This window comes from Chlorocebus sabaeus, chromosome 26, assembly GCF_047675955.1.
Source record: "Chlorocebus sabaeus isolate Y175 chromosome 26, mChlSab1.0.hap1, whole genome shotgun sequence".
Lineage (NCBI taxonomy): Eukaryota > Metazoa > Chordata > Mammalia > Primates > Cercopithecidae > Chlorocebus > Chlorocebus sabaeus.
Window position 1 is genome coordinate 1,004,341 of NC_132929.1, and position 17,441 is coordinate 1,021,781.

Here is a 17,441-nt window from a genome sequence, read left to right on the forward strand (position 1 = left end):
AGCCAGGGGAACTGAGACACACAACACCTGGAAAATCGGGTAACTCCCACCCCAATACTGTGCTTTAAGCAAACAAGCACACCAGGAGATCATATCCCACACCTGGCCGGGAGGGTCCCACACCCACGGAGCCTCCCTCATTGCTAGCACAGCAGTCTGTGATCTACCGGCAAGGCAGCAGCGAGGCTGGGGGAGGGGCGCCCGCCATTGCTGAGGCTTAAGTAGGTAAACAAAGCTGCTGGGAAGCTCGAACTGGGTGGAACTCACAGCAGCTCAAGGAAACCTGCCTGTCTCTGTAGACTCCACCTCTGGGGACAGGGCACAGTAAACAATAACAAACGCAGCAGAAAGTCTGCAGACGCAAACGACTCTGTCTGACAGCTTTGAAGAGAGCAGTGGATCTCCCAACACGGAGGTTGAGATCTGAGAAGGGACAGACTCCCTGCTCAAGTGGGTCCCTGACCCCGGAGTAGCCTAACTGGGAGACATCCCCCACTAGGGGCAGTCTGACACCCCACACCTCACAGGGTGGAGTACACCCCTGAGAGGAAGCTTCCAAAGCAAGAATCAGACAGGTACACTCGCTGTTCAGAAATATTCTATCTTCTGCAGCCTCTGCTGCTGATACCCAGGCAAACAGGGTGTGGAGTGGACCTCAAGCAATTCCCAACAGTCCTACAGCTGAGGGTCCTGACTGTTAGAAGGAAAACTATCAAACAGGAAGGACACCTACACCAAAACCCCATCAGTACATCACCATCATCAAAGACCAGAGGCAGATAAAACCACAAAGATGGGGAAAAAGCAGGGCAGAAAAGCTGGAAATTCAAAAAAATAAGAGCGCATCTCCCCCGGCAAAGGAGCGCAGCTCATCGCCAGCAACGGATCAAAGCTGGACGGAGAATGACTTCGACGAGATGAGAGAAGAAGGCTTCAGTCCATCAACTTTCTCAGAGCTAAAGGAGGAATTACGTACCCAGCGCAAAGAAACTAAAAATCTTGGAAAAAAAGTGGAAAAATTGATGGCTAGAGTAATTAATGCAGAGAAGGTCATAAACGAAATGAAAGAGACGAAAACCATGACACGAGAAATACGTGACAAATGCACAAGCTTCAGTAACCGACTCAATCAACTGGAAGAAAGAATGTCAGCGATTGAGGATCAAATGAATGAAATGAAGCGAGAAGAGAAACCAAAAGAAAAAAGAAGAAAAAGAAATGAACAAAGCCTGCAAGAAGTATGGGATTATGTAAAAAGACCAAATCTACGTCTGATTGGGGTGCCTGAAAGTGAGGGGGAAAATGGAACCAAGTTGGAAAACACTCTTCAGGATATCATCCAGGAGAACTTCCCCAACCTAGTAGGGCAGGCCAACATTCAAATCCAGGAAATACAGAGAACGCCACAAAGATACTCCTCGAGAAGAGCAACTCCAAGACACATAATTGCCAGATTCACCAAAGTTGAAATGAAGGAAAAAATCTTAAGGGCAGCCAGAGAGAAAGGTCGGGTTACCCACAAAGGGAAGCCCATCAGACTAACAGCAGATCTCTCAGCAGAAACTCTTCAAGCCAGAAGAGAGTGGGGGCCAATATTCAACATTCTTAAAGAAAAGAATTTTAAACCCAGAATTCTATATCCAGCCAAACTAAGTTTCATAAGTGAAGGAGAAATAAAATCCTTTACAGATAAGCAAATGCTTAGAGATTTTGTCACCACTAGGCCTGCCTTACAAGAGACCCTGAAGGAAGCACTAAACATGGAAAGGAACAACCGGTACCAGCCATTGCAAAAACATGCCAAAATGTAAAGACTATCAAGGCTAGGAAGAAACTGCATCAACTAACGAGCAAAATAACCAGTTAATATCATAATGGCAGGATCAAGTTCACACATAACAATCTTAACCTTAAATGTAAATGGACTAAATGCTCCAATTAAAAGACACAGACTGGCAAGCTGGATAAAGAGTCAAGAACCATCAGTCTGCTGTATTCAGGAGACCCATCTCACACGTAGAGACATACATAGGCTCAAAATAAAGGGATGGAGGAAGATTTACCAAGCAAATGGAGAACAAAAAAAAGCGGGGGTTGCAATACTAGTCTCTGATAAAACAGACTTTAAACCATCAAAGATCAAAAGAGACAAAGAAGGCCATTACATAATGGTAAAGGGATCAATTCAACAGGAAGAGCTAACTATCCTAAATATATATGCACCCAATACAGGAGCACCCAGATTCATAAAGCAAGTCCTTAGAGACTTACAGAGACTTAGACTCCCATACAATAATGGGAGACTTCAACACTCCACTGTCAACATTAGACAGATCAACGAGACAGAAAGTTAACAAGGATATCCAGGAATTGAACTCATCTCTGCAGCAAGCAGACCTAATAGACATCTATAGAACTCTCCACCCCAAATCAACAGAATATACATTCTTCTCAGCACCACATCGTACTTACTCCAAAATTGACCATGTAATTGGAAGTAAAGCACTCCTCAGCAAATGTACAAGAACAGAAATTATAACAAACTGTCTCTCAGACCACAGTGCAATCAAACTAGAACTCAGGACTAAGAAACTCAATCAAAACCGCTCAACTACATGGAAACTGAACAACCTGCTCCTGAATGACTACTGGGTACATAACGAAATGAAGGCAGAAATAAAGATGTTCTTTGAAACCAATGAGAACAAAGATACAACATACCAGAATCTCTGGGACACATTTAAAGCAGTGTGTAGAGGGAAATTTATAGCACTAAATGCCCACAAGAGAAAGCAGGAAAGATCTAAAATTGACACTCTAACATCGCAATTAAAAGAACTAGAGAAGCAAGAGCAAACACATTCGAAAGCTAGCAGCAGGCAAGAAATAACTAAGATCAGAGCAGAACTGAAGGAGATAGACACACAAAAAACCCTCCAAAAAATCAATGAATCCAGGAGTTGGTTTTTTGAAAAGATCAACAAAATTGACAGACCACTAGCAAGACTAATAAAGAAGAAAAGAGAGAAGAATCAAATCGACGCAATTAAAAATGATAAAGGGGATATCACCACTGACCCCACAGAAATACAAACTACCATCAGAGAATACTATAAACACCTCTACGCAAATAAACTGGAAAATCTAGAAGAAATGGATAATTTCCTGGACACTTACACTCTTCCAAGACTAAACCAGGAAGAAGTTGAATCCCTGAATAGACCAATAGCAGGCTCTGAAATTGAGGCAATAATTAATAGCCTACCAAAAAAAGTCCAGGACCAGATGGATTCACAGCTGAATTCTACCGGAGGTACAAGGAGGAGTTGGTACCATTCCTTCTGAAACTATTCCAATCAATAGAAAAAGAGAGAATCCTCCCTAACTCATTTTATGAGGCCAACATCATCCTGATACCCAAGCCTGGCAGAGACACAACAAAAAGAGAATTTTAGACCAATATCCCTGATGAACATCGATGCAAAAATCCTCAATAAAATACTGGCAAACCGGATTCAGCAACACATCAAAAAGCTTATCCACCATGATCAAGTGGGCTTCATCCCTGGGATGCAAGGCTGGTTCAACATTCGCAAATCAATAAACGTAATCCAGCATATAAACAGAACCAAAGACAAGAACCACATGATTATCTCAATAGATGCAGAAAAGGCTTTTGACAAAATTCAACAGCCCTTCATGCTAAAAACGCTCAATAAATTCGGTATTGATGGAATGTACCTCAAAATAATAAGAGCTATTTATGACAAACCCACAGCCAATATACTGAATGGGCAAAAACTGGAAAAATTCCCTTTGAAAACTGGCACAAGACAGGGATGCCCTCTCTCACCACTCCTATTCAACATAGTGTTGGAAGTTCTGGCTAGGGCAATCAGGCAAGAGAAAGAAATCAAGGGGATTCAGTTAGGAAAAGAAGAAGTCAAATTGTCCCTGTTTGCAGATAACATGATTGTTTATTTAGAAAACCCCATTGTCTCAGCCCAAAATCTCCTTAAGCTGATAAGCAACTTCAGCAAAGTCTCAGGATACAAAATTAATGTGCAAAAATCACAAGCATTCTTACACACCAGTAACAGACAAACAGAGAGCCAAATCAGGAATGAACTTCCATTCACAATTGCTTCAAAGAGAATAAAATACCTAGGAATCCAACTTCCAAGGGATGTAAAGGACCTCTTCAAGGAGAACTACAAACCACTGCTCAGTGAAATAAAAGAGGACACAAACAAATGGAAGAACATACCATGCTCATGGATAGGAAGAATCAATATCGTGAAAATGGCCATACTGCCCAAGGTAATTTATAGATTCAATGCCATTCCCATCAAGCTACCAATGAGCTTCTTCACAGAATTGGAAAAAACTGCTTTAAAGTTCATATGGAACCAAAAAAGAGCCCACATCTCCAAGACAATCCTAAGTCAAAAGAACAAAACTGGAGGCATCACGCTACCTGACTTCAAACTATACTACAAGGCTACAGTAACCAAAACAGCATGGTACTGGTACCAAAACAGAGATATAGACCAATGGAACAGAACAGAGTCCTCAGAAATAATACACATCTACAGCCATCTGATCTTTGACAAACCTGAGAGAAACAAGAAATGGGGAAAGGATTCCCTATTTAATAAATGGTGCTGGGATAATTGGCTAGCCATAAGTAGAAAGCTGAAACTGGATCCTTTCCTTACTCCTTATACGAAAATTAATTCAAGATGGATTAGAGACTTAAATGTTAGACCTAATACCATAAAAATCCTAGAGGAAAACCTAGGTAGTACCATTCAGGACATAGGCATGGGCAAAGACTTCATGTCTAAAACACCAAAAGCAACAGCAGCAAAAGCAAAAATTGACAAATGGGATCTCATTAAACTAAAGAGCTTCTGCACAGCAAAAGAAACTACCATCAGAGTGAACAGGCAACCTACAGAATGGGAGAAAATTTTTGCAATCTACTCATCTGACAAAGGGCTAATATCCAGAACCTACAAAGAACTCAAACAAATTTACAAGAAAAAAACAAACAACCCCATCAAAAAGTGGGCAAAGGATATGAACAGATATTTCTCAAAAGAAGACATTCATACAGCCAACAGACACATGAAAAAATGCTCATCATCACTGGCCATCAGAGAAATGCAAATCAAAACCACAATGAGATACCATCTCACACCAGTTAGAATGGTGATCATTCAAAAGTCAGGAAACAACAGGTGCTGGAGAGGATGTGGAGAAATAGGAACACTTTTACACTGTTGGTGGGATTGTAAACTAGTTCAACCATTATGGAAAACAGTATGGCGATTCCTCAAGGACCTAGAACTAGATGTACCATATGACCCAGCCATCCCATTACTGGGTATATACCCAAAGGATTATAAATCATGCTGCTATAAAGACACATGTACACGTATGTTTATTGCAGCTCTATTCACAATAGCAAAGACTTGGAATCAACCCAAATGTCCATCAGTGACAGATTGGATTAAGAAAATGTGGCACATATACACCATGGAATACTATGCAGCCATAAAAAAGGATGAGTTTGTGTCCTTTGTAGGGACATGGATGCAGCTGGAAACCATCATTCTCAGCAAACTATCACAAGAACAGAAAACCAAACACCGCATGTTCTCACTCATAGGTGGGAACTGAACAATGAGATCACTTGGACTCGGGAAGGGGAACATCACACACCGGGGCCTATCATGGGGAGGGGGGAGGGGGGAGGGATTGCATTGGGAGTTATACCTGATGTAAATGACGAGTTGATGGGTGCAGCACACCAACACGGCACAAGTATACATATGTAACAAACCTGCACGTTATGCACATGTACCCTAAAACTTAAAGTATAATAATAATAAATAAATTAAAATAAAATAAAATAAAATAAAGCATGACCCATGCCGAGGCAGCCAGAGCCCTCCAGAAAGCCTTTGGCCACCTCTGCCTGTGGCTCCAGCTGCAACATCCCCAGAGATCATCCAAGTCATGTGGTTCATGACACTTAGTTACAGCAGCCCCAGGAAATGAACACAGGATCCCACTGGGACATAGGAGCTGATGGCAGGGCTGCTGGGAAGAGGCATGCGTTGAAGAGGCGGCATCATGAGGAGGTGGTGGTGGTGCACGCAGAAGGGAGTCATGTGAGGCTATGTCCTGGCTTTGGTTATAAACATGCAATTTGCCATATTCTGCACCTGAGATATCCCTTCTAGACCAAGCCTCTCAGAATTCACTGTGAACAAGCACCTCGGGATTCTATTGCATCCAAAATATTGATAAGACTGGACTAACGTAGAGTCACTGTGACACGATTTCTGGACTAATGAGGGAGGGGACTATCTACTCACCAAGGATAGGCGGAGGTGGAGGGGAAAATGTGAATGAGAGGTTGAAGCCGCCCAGGAAGTCAGCTGTGCCCCTCTTTCTCCTCCCTGGGCACCCATCTCTGACCTGCCCCCAGGTTGGTTCTTCACACTGGTTCCCTCTTCTCTTCTCTTCTCTTCTGTCTCTCGGTCAGGTCAGAGCGACGTGGCCTACCCCGCACTCCTGGGCAGGCTCAGCGTCTGCGAGGATGTGGTTTGTGGGGCACTGATTAGGATTTCTAAGAGGATGAAAGGAGACCGTGGACTCACACAGCTGTGCTCATAACACGTGTGTTTGTGCATGCACACGTCATTTGTTAGCTATTTATTAAATATTAATTGCACTCCTACTGTGCTCCAGACATCATTATAGACAAGGTGGAAACAATAGGGAAAAAAGTTTCTGCTCTTTGAAGTGGGGGGCAGAGGTGGATAGACCATTACAAAAATACATGGAGATATAGTATTTTAGGTGCTCATAAGGGCTAAGAAATATAAAACGGGCCAGGCAGCGCGGTGGCTCATGTCTGTAATCCCAACAGTTTGGGAGGCTGAGGTGGGAGGATCACCTGAGGTCAGGAGTTTGAGACCATCCTGGCCAACATGGTGAAACCCCATCTCTACTAAAAATACAAAAAATTAGCCAGGCATGGTGGTGCACACCTGTAATCCCAGCTACTCGGGAGACTGAGACAGGAGAATCGCTTGAGCCAGCAGATGCAGTCTCAAAAAAAAAAAAAAAAAAGAAAGAAAAAAAAGGAAAAAGAAAATAAATAAATATAAAAATATAGAACAGGTTAAGGAGATAAAAGGTGATAGAGATGGAGTGGGGACATCACCGTTAGGATCCTGTGGGTTTCTCACATATACTGAAAGAAATGTAAGCAAGTATAGATGGCCACTGCTATCCCGAACCAGATTGCCTATACCTGCCTTGGGTGCAGGAAAGAGGCACACAGACACAAGGCCGCCAGGTGTGCAGAAGGAAAAGGCCATGTGGCATTTTGGTAACCTCTACTTAGTCATGAAAACCACATGATCTCTGACTGAGCAATTCAAATCCAAGAACTGATTCTGAGAAAATTCCCTCGGATATTTGCAAAGACTGATGTTCTAGGCTATTCACAGTCTCTTTATTTACCATAGAAAAATAGAATACACGACCTGGTCTAAGCATAGAGGTCAGTACGGCAGATACAGCAGATGCTTTCACCGACCAGCACACATTCTTGCATCCCTACCGAGTTTCAGTAACTGCTTGATTCATGGAATTAAATACTATGCAATCATGCTGAATAAGTTCATTTAATGACATAGGCAAATGTCCACATAGCATTAAGTGGAAAGGGAGGGTGAATTCACTGTAGTGCAGATCTTGCAATAGATACAAATGCATCTCCATAGATTTTACAAGCAGTATCGGTTGCACAGACAGAGGTCATCTCTTGGATTTTTAAAAAGTGGGTGTGTAGATAGAAGGCGATTTTCTTCTTGTCACTTTTTCCCCCCAATATTTTCTCTAAACAACACATTACCTTTTTGATGAAAAACAAAAATAAATAAAAGATTCTACGGGTTTAAAGCAGGAGAGTAAGCATTTTATAAATAAATATTTTTGTCATTTCCACTTACAGATCTGTGTAAATTACAAAAGAATACCACACAAACATAAACCATGTTTGTTTGGGACTAATGCAACTTGAATTTATAGTTGAGGAATGTGATAATTGTCCTTTGGAAACACTGATTATACGTTAATTTCTATCCAGTTTTCACAAATTATTTTATTAGATGAAGGTAGTAAAGAAAGAGTATTAAACTCTCATTACAGTGAAGTGCAGCTGTTGCTGATTAAAAAACAAAATTTTCTCCTGTGATATAATTATATTTTTAATGTTACTCATTAAAATAATATTGTTCACTTTTCCTCCTCAGTTTTCTGTAGTGTCACGTATAACATGATGTATTAAAAGTGCAAATTACATAATTTTCTTGTGGAGAGGTGCAGGATCTCAGTCACCCAGGTTGAAATGCGGTGGCACAGTCATGGTTCACTGGAGCCTCTGCCTCCTGGGATTGAGTGATCCTCTTACCTCCCGAAGGGCTGGGATTACAGGCCTGAGCCACCGCGGCTGGCTGCAAATCACACATTTCTTAATGAATGGATTTGAAATCAGAAAATTCTTTAAAGAAGCAAAATTTAAAACAAAATAAAAACTTTCTGAAGTTCCCAGAATCAACTAACAAAAAGCACACGCCAGTATTTCAAGTATTAACGCCAGTCAGTAACCAGAAAGTTAGCCGCGCAGTGCCAAGTGTCATTAGAATGCATGCCAACTGCTGAAGACAGCAGGTGAAATGTGGCTTACAGCTCCACCCTGCTCATCACGTTCACCAACTCACACAGGAGCTTCCCAGAGGCTTTGGAGGGACTCAGGCTCAGAATTCGCATGCTCCTTTCTTTGGGAAGTAAATATGGTACGTACAGGTTGCTTGTCAGAGGCGATATGGTGAACAAGTGTACTTCTTGTACAGTTGTATTGAGGTACTATTGCTGTATAATAAACTCATGTATGCAAAGTATACCGTTTGGTCAATTGTGACATGTGTATACACCTGTGAAATGTCACCATTGTCAAGACAGCAAACATGTCTGTCAGCCCCCAAAGCTTCCTTGTGTCCTCGGGCAACCAACCACTGGTCTAATTTTGTCACCAAAATTTTATATTAATAAAATGATAAGGTATGCATTCATTTTTTGCTCAGCCTAGTGATTCTGAGATCCATCTAATGTTTATATATGTATCTACATAAAAACATATACATGTAGATAAATCTATATTTATACAGCTTTTTCATAGATGAATCTATATATAAACATATAAAATGCATATATAAAACCATAGATGAATCTCAAAATAACTAGGCTGAACAAAAAATAAATGCATATATATAACAATATATAAACATATGTATATTATATACATTCATGTGAAGCTTGTTTGTTCTGCCTTCCTTATCCCCCGATTGCTAAGTCCCTCCCTGTCTCCCACCCCTGTTCTTTCTCTCTCCCCTAAGTAGTATTCTAGTGAATGGATAGATCGCAATTTGCTTACTCATTCACTCTTTATGGACATTTGGATTTTTATCTTGTTTCAGACGACTATTACAAAGGAGGATGCGATGGAATGCATATCTGTGTTCACTATGGTTTGAATGTTTGTCCCCCCATCAAGTCATGTTAAAACCTAATCTTCATTGTGCGATACTTAATACTTTAACCACTTACCTGTGCTTTTTGTTAGTTGATTCTGGGATCCTCAGAGTGTTTAAATTTTGTTAAAATGAAATGTAGACGGTGGGGAATCTGATACCAGTATGTGAGAGGGGAAAGTTTGGGAGACAATCAGGTTAGGTAGGGCCATGAAGGTGGGACATTATTGACAGCCTTATAGGAGGAGAGAGAGAGATCTGAGTGACACCCTCAGTCCTCTTGCCCTGTGATGCCTCCTGCCACATCATGATGCACCACAGGGCCCCTCACCAGGAGCTGAGCGGACGGGCCCACCCAATCTTGCACTTCCCATCCTGCAGAACTGTGAGCCAAAATAAACCTCTTATCCTAATAAATTACTCACTTTGTGGTATTCAGTTACAGCAATGCAAAATGGACTGAGACAGTGTGGATATATTTCTGTTTCTCTTGAGTAAATACCTAGCAATAGAATGACCAGGTTATGGAAACAGATATAGTATATGTCTAACTTTTTAAGATATTGCTAAACTGTTTTCAAATTATTGTACATTCCCTGCAGCATAGATGTGTGTATGAGTGTGCTACATGTATGTGCATGTATGTGTGGATGTATGTGTTCTGTGTGCTACATGTATGTGTGTGTACGTGTGGATGTGTTCTGTGTGCTACATGTGTACGTCTGGATGTGTTCTGTGTGCTACATGCAGGTGTATGTGTGGATGTGTTCTGTGTGCTACATGTATGTGCATGTATGTGTTATGTGTTACATATATGTGCATGCACATGTGGATATGTTGTGTGCTACACGTATGTGTGTGTACGTGTGGATATGTGTTCTGTGTGCTACATGTATGTGCGTGTATGTGTGGATATATGTGTTCTGCATTGAATCGTGGTCCCCCCGAGTTCACAGGTTAAAACCCTGGCCCCCAGTGGAAAAGCATTTAGGTAGTTGGAGCTAGAGCCTTTAAAAAGGTAACTGAGGTTAAATGGGTGTAAGTGTGGAGTCCCAATTCAGTATGACTGGTGTCCTCCTAGGAAGAGAGAGACCAGGAATGTACTCACAGAGGAAAGCCCTAGGACGACGTGGAAAGGAGGACTGCAAGGCAAGGAAGAAGGACCCAGGAGAAACCAACCCCGAAGACATTTTCATCCTGGACTTCCAGTATGTTCAAGATCTCAGACTTGAACTCAGTGTTCTCAAGGACATCCCAGTGGGTGTCTATTGCTTGTCTGCTTGAGCAATAGTATAGGAATTAGCCCTTTCGTTAAATCCCAACATGCTGTGAGCCCTTGCTCATGTCAGAAGTTGGGGCTCGGCCAATACAATGTGAATGCAATACAATGTGAATGACACACACTCTTTAGTGAGGGGAATAACCCCATACTCATGCATTTATAATATGATTGGAAGGGGGAGAATCCCTCCCTTATGGTCACGTTATTTCCTGTAAGGACTGTTAGAAAATACCTATGAGGCATTTTCTGTCTAGTGGTCCAGGCATCTTCTGGCATGAGCGATTTCCTTTGCCACCTGCCTATGGGAAAGTGCCCTTCCCACCACCTCTAGTTGGTATCACCTGACCCATGACTGGGGTGTTGGGCAGGGACAAGGGGTGGGCGCAGTGAGGAGTGAGTCTGCAGCTAGAATGATTTTCTTTCAGGAGAGGGAGGAGGATGGGAAGTAACCAATAGTTCCAGTTGCTGTGAGAGGACTCATGTCTGTTTAGACTAAGGAATATGTTATCCTGTTTGGCTCATGAGGTAGTAACACATCATTGATCATTGATCAGTTTAAATCCTCTCTCTAGAAGAAAGGTGCACCTGGCTTCTCAGTTGTCATTTTGCACTATGGAGCCAGTACATGCACATCAGTGTTGGCCAGATGAGGCCTCTTCCTAGCAGGCCTGGAGCCATGGCGAGGCTGCAGGGATAACCAGGGTAGACCTGCACAGAGCAGAGCAATGATTCCACTGCAAACCTGCAAACCTGAACGATGCATATCACTGTACCTCCTGCTGTCAGGAATTTAACTGCTGTCAATAACAGACCGCTAACTTTTGACCTTTGCTTGCCATGCTCTTGGGGGACATCCCATAACAATCTATATTTCCCAACTGTTTCCATCCTACTTTAGGTTGGCCTCACATGCTCAGCTAACCACGGATTAACTACTACATGTAATAATACTCCTTCACTCAACGTTGACTAAGCATTTTCTATGTAGATGCTAGCCATTGTCCTGATTCCCAGAAAATACCTAGTTTTTACTTTCAAAGTTGAGTGGAAAAAGACAAGGCATCCTCTAACCCCATCCTCATCAGCAAAGCTAATAATGTCTACCCCAATGAAGGCCACCTGTCACAGTGACTGATGTGGAGTAGAATGTCAATATCTACCCTGATGAAGGTCATCCATCACTGTTACTGATTGATGTAGGACCATCTTTTATTTTAGTGGCATCCTTCTTCCAGGCCTAGCTGTGTGGGAATAAGGCATGAGCCTATCATAACATCAGATAGTCTTTGTTCACAGATGAGGAAACAATCCCCGTAAGGTCAGAGCACATGTTCAAAAATGGAAAGCTATATGTCCAGGAGCAACTTATTAATACTATATGGTTTTTTGCTTGTTTTAAAGACGGTATTTTAACTGAGTGAAAGTAAAAATGCCATATACTAAAATGTGTAGATGCAGCTAAAGCAGTGCTGAGAGGGAAATATGTAGCACTAGAAGGCTACATTAGAAAAGAGAAAAGATTTCAAATCAATGGTCCAAATTCCAACTTTGAGAAATTAGAAAAAGAAGAGCAAAATAAATTCAAAGCAAGCAGAAGAAAATAAATGATATCAGAGCAAATATCAATAAAATAAAAAATAGAGAGATGGTATAAAAGCAGAAAGATGGGCATGTGCGGTGGCTCACGCCTGTAATCCCAGCACTTTGGGAGGCCAAGATGGGTGGATCACGAGGTCAGGAGATCAAGACCATCCTGGCTAACACGGTGAAACCCCGTCTCCACTAAAATACCCACACACACACACAAATTAGCTGGGCGTGGTGACAGCGCCTGTAGTCCCAGCTACTCGGAGGCTGAGGCAGGAGAATGGCGTGAACCTGGGAGGCGGAGCTTGCAGTGAGCCCAGATCGCGCCACTGCACTCCAGCCTGGGAGGCAGAGGAAGACTCTGCCTCAATTAAAAAAAAAAAAAAAGAGGAAATCAAAAAAACAAAAACGAAATCTAGTCTCCAAAACAGATCAATAACATTGATAAACTTTTAGCAAGATTGACAAAGATAAAAAGAAGACACAAATCACAAGTATCAGGAATTAAAACAGAGTAATCTCTACAGATCCTGCAGCCATCCAGATAATACAGGAATACCGTGAACGACCTTCATTCATAAATTCAACAACTTTAAGGAAGTGAGTCAGTTCCTTGAAAGGCAAAAACTACCCAAAATCAAACATGAAATAGAAATTTGAAAAACCCTATAAATTTGTAATTAAAAGGTTCTTAAAAAGGAATCACCAGGCCCAGATGACTTCACTGGCAAATTCTGCCCAATATTTAATGGATACTGAACACCAGTTGTCCATAGTCTTTTCAAGAAAGTAGAAGGGAAGGGACTACTTTCCAATCACATTACAAGACCAGTATTTGCATAATACCAAAACTAGGCAGCAATATAAAGAATTATACTCCATGACCAAATGGAGTCTATTCCAGGATGAAAAGTGAGTTCAATATTTAAAATTAATCAGTGTAGTCTGCTATACCAACAGCCTAAAGAAGAAAAGTAGTATCAAGTAATCTTGAAATAAAATCAATTGATGCAGAAAAATGTAACGCAACACCCAGTCATGACAAAAATCCATCAGCAAAGTAGTAATGGAAGAGAATGACCTCAACTTCATAAAGACACTACAAAAAGTCTACAGTTAACACTCAATGTGACAAGACTGAATGGTTTCCTCCTAAGATCAAAAACAAAACAAGATGTCTGCTATCATCACTCTTATTCAACATAGTACTGAACATTGTGCGCAGTGAAGTCAGTCAAGAAAAAAACACTTCATGCAGATTGGAAAGGAAAAAATTAAACTGTCCCTATTTACAAATGACATGAGGGTCTGTAGAAAAATCCCAAGCAAACTACTAAAACAAACACATAAACAATGAACCTCTTCAAATAAGTAAGCTTAACAAGGTTGTAGAATTTAAGAGCAACAAAAAGCTTAATTGCATTTTTATATGCTAATAATATATGGAAACTGAGATTAATAACATATTACCATTTAAAGTCGCTCCAAAGAAAAGTATGTACTCAAGTATAAATCTAACAAACAGGATCTTTACGTTGAAACTTGCAAATTTGTGGTCAGAGAAATCAAAGATCACTTAAATGAAAGGAGAGACATGTCACCATGGAGATGGAGAGGAAAGGTGGAGGATGGAAGGAAGGGTATGGTTACAAAGGATGAGAATGAGGAAACCCCGTAGACATGCCCTGACTCTGTGACGTGACCATTGTGATGGTTATACAACTGTATGCATGGGATTAAATTCACGTGGAGTTATACACACACAAGTGGATACAAAGCTAGCGAAATACAAGTAAGATCTGTGGACTGTGTCCCTGTCTATGCGTTGCTTTCAATGTTGCACTGCAGTTAAGACTTGCCCTGGGGAAATGGTATAAAGGATTCCCGGGCATTTCCGTATTATTTTTGCAACTTCTTCCTAATCTATAATTTCAAAATAAAAAGTTAAAAAATATTAAACCTGTGTGTATCAATACAGAGAGAGGAACACAGACAAAAGTAACACAATGGAAAGTTTGGAAGCAAGCCTATGGATAATGCCAACCGACAGCAGGGCAGTGCTGCCACTGTATGTTGACAATCAACAGATGACACTGGATCAATCGATTCCTCACTGGGAATCAAAAGGAAATGGCATCCTGACCTCATCCCCCAGAGAAAAATTAATCTCACATAGACCCAGTAGATAAAACCAAAATGGTTACTTTGATAATCCTTTTTAATCTCTCTTTTCATTAAATACCAGAGTAAAAATTGTTTGCTTTTCCTGGTTATTCATGTAAACAAGGCAAGAAGCACAAAAACCAAGCTCGAATTTGGTCCTTTGTATTTTCAGGTTTTCTGCTGCTTGCTTTCTATTGTGTAGACAGACTAAATTGGATTAGGCTACATATTAACACAGATCCACAATTCCACAAGCTAGACAAGAGAGCAGTTTAGTTTTGTGTTTCATGCTTTGGTGCAGAGGTAGGTCACCCTGGGCTGCTATGGTGTCTGTTCAGTGTCAACACGGTTCCATCTAGCTTCCTATACGCCATCCTTAAGGCGGCTTTCTGCAATGCCCATATTCCAACCACCAGAGAGGAGCAAAGTGACCAACATGGGCTCACCTTCCTTTTCTCTGTGGGCATGACTCATCCCATTGGTTGGGATTTAGTCAATGAACTCACCAAACTGCAAGGCATTCTGGGAAATAGTCCATACAGCGTTTGGTGGTGTGTACCACTAAAAACAGGGAATCCTAATTCTGTGACTGAAAAAGCTGGCCATGGCTAACCGGCACTCTGTGTCACCTAACAACGGGAATGCACATTGCACCCGAGTGACCAGGTCTGCTGGGCTCCTTCCATGCTCAGTAAGGAGAAAGCTGCCAGCAGGCCTAATCACCTTGTCGACTTGTACTGGCAAATCTGTGTCCTTTCGCATTCAGTTGTTTTTGATTAGAAAAGTGGTTCTCAACGTGTGGTTCCCACTTTCGGCATTAACAGCACTCAGGCATTCTTAAAAATATAAATATTTAGTACCTCTTCTCTCGCTGCCCCAGCATGCTGAATAAGATAAAGTCCAGTGGTGTGTCCAGAATCGGTTCTTGCCGGTGGGTTCCTGACCTCGCTGACTTCGAGGAGGAAGCCGTGCACCCTCGCGGTGAGGTGAACCTTCAGAGGTTCAGATGTGTCCACCATTTCTTCCTCCCGGTGAGTTCGTGGTCTGCCTGACTTCAGGACTAAAGCCACAGACCTTCCCAGGGAGTGTTACAGCTCTTACAGGTGACACTTCTGGAGCCGTTTGCTCCTCTAGGTGGATTCGTGGTCGTGCTGACTTCAGAAGAGAAGCCTCCATACCTTCGCAGCGTTACAGCTCTCACAGTGCTGACCCAAACAGTGAGCAGCAGTAACATTAATTGCACACAGCAAAACAGCAAGGCTCACGAAGCTTGTAGGGGTACCCCCAAACGGTTCCGCTGTCCGCTGGGGAGCGGCAAGATGGGGTGGCCTGGCCCGCTTTTATTCCCTTATATGGCCCTGCCCACATCCTGCTGATTGGTCCATTTTGCAGAGTGCTGATTGGTCCATTTTACAGAGTGCTGATTGGTCCATTTTACAGAGTGTTGATTGGTCCATTTTACAGAGTGCTGATTGGTCCATTTTACAGAGTGTTGATTGGTCCATTTTTGCAGAGTGTTGATTGGTGCATTTACAAACCTTTAGCTAGACACAGAGCACTGATTGGTGTGTTTACAATCCTTTAGCTAGACAGAAAAGTTCTCCAAGTCCCCACCAGACCCAGAAGCCCAGGTGGCTTCATCTCTCAGTGGTGGGGCTAGAGTTTCTCCAAACCCTCCAGGTGATTCTAATTTATGCTAAAATTTGAGACCCACTACAATTACAAAGCAATCATGAAGGAAGGTGTTAGGGGAAAAACATTTAGGTTTGTAGGAATTATGTAGTGGAATTCTTAAAAAGTATAGAAATTTAAATGTGATTAAATGTGATTCTAATTTAAGTCAAGATATTTTGAAGGGACTGGACGTGAGCAATTGAAAAAAATTGTTGGCTGGGCGCGGTGGCTCAAGCCTGTAATCCCAGCACTTTGGGAGGCCGAGAGGGGCGGATCACAAGGTCAGGAGATCCAGACCATCCTGGCTAACACGGTGAAACCCCGTCTCTACTAAAAAATAGAAAAAACTAGCCAGACGAGGTGGTGGGCGCCTGTAGTCCCAGCTACTCGGGAGGCTGAGGCAGGAGAATGGTGGGAACCCGGGAGGCGGAGCTTGCAGTGAGCCGAGATTGTGCCACTGTGCTCCAGCCTGGGCGACACAGCGAGACTCCGTCTCAAAAAAAAAAAAAAGAAAAAATTGTTTATCATGCTTACTGGGTTATCTGTCTTCTCATGAACCTGTGACATCCAGAGGTGCCAAAGCCATGTCCATACTGGTGTTTTCAGTCTCCATAGCACACAGCACATTGCTTGGCATACAGTAGGTACACAATAATGTGCTAGATGAGTGGATGAAAGAGGAGAACAGAAGGTATATTTTCCTGTCTTTATCACGGAGACAATCATCAATGTGTGGCCATGAATTTTAAGCACTAGTAAGTCTAAGAAGGAAAAATATCTGTGCTTAAGTTTTTATTTTATAGCAATGGTTACAGGTTGTATATTTAAACACATATAGTACAAGTAGTTGCCCAAAAGTTTGATTGCTTGTCCTACTGAAAATATATGCATTAATTTTTTTTATTGCTGCCTGAACTTTACTGGCTTACACAATGCAAATTTGTTTTCTTAAAGTTATGTAGATTAGAAGTCCAACACTGGCTGCTCCAGGCTAAAACCAAGGTGTTGGCAAAGCTGCCTTCCTTTTGGGAGATCTAGGGAAGAACCCATTTCCTTGCTCATTCAGGTTGCTAGCAAAATTCAGATTCCTGTGGTTGTAGGGTCTAGATTCAAGTTTGCAT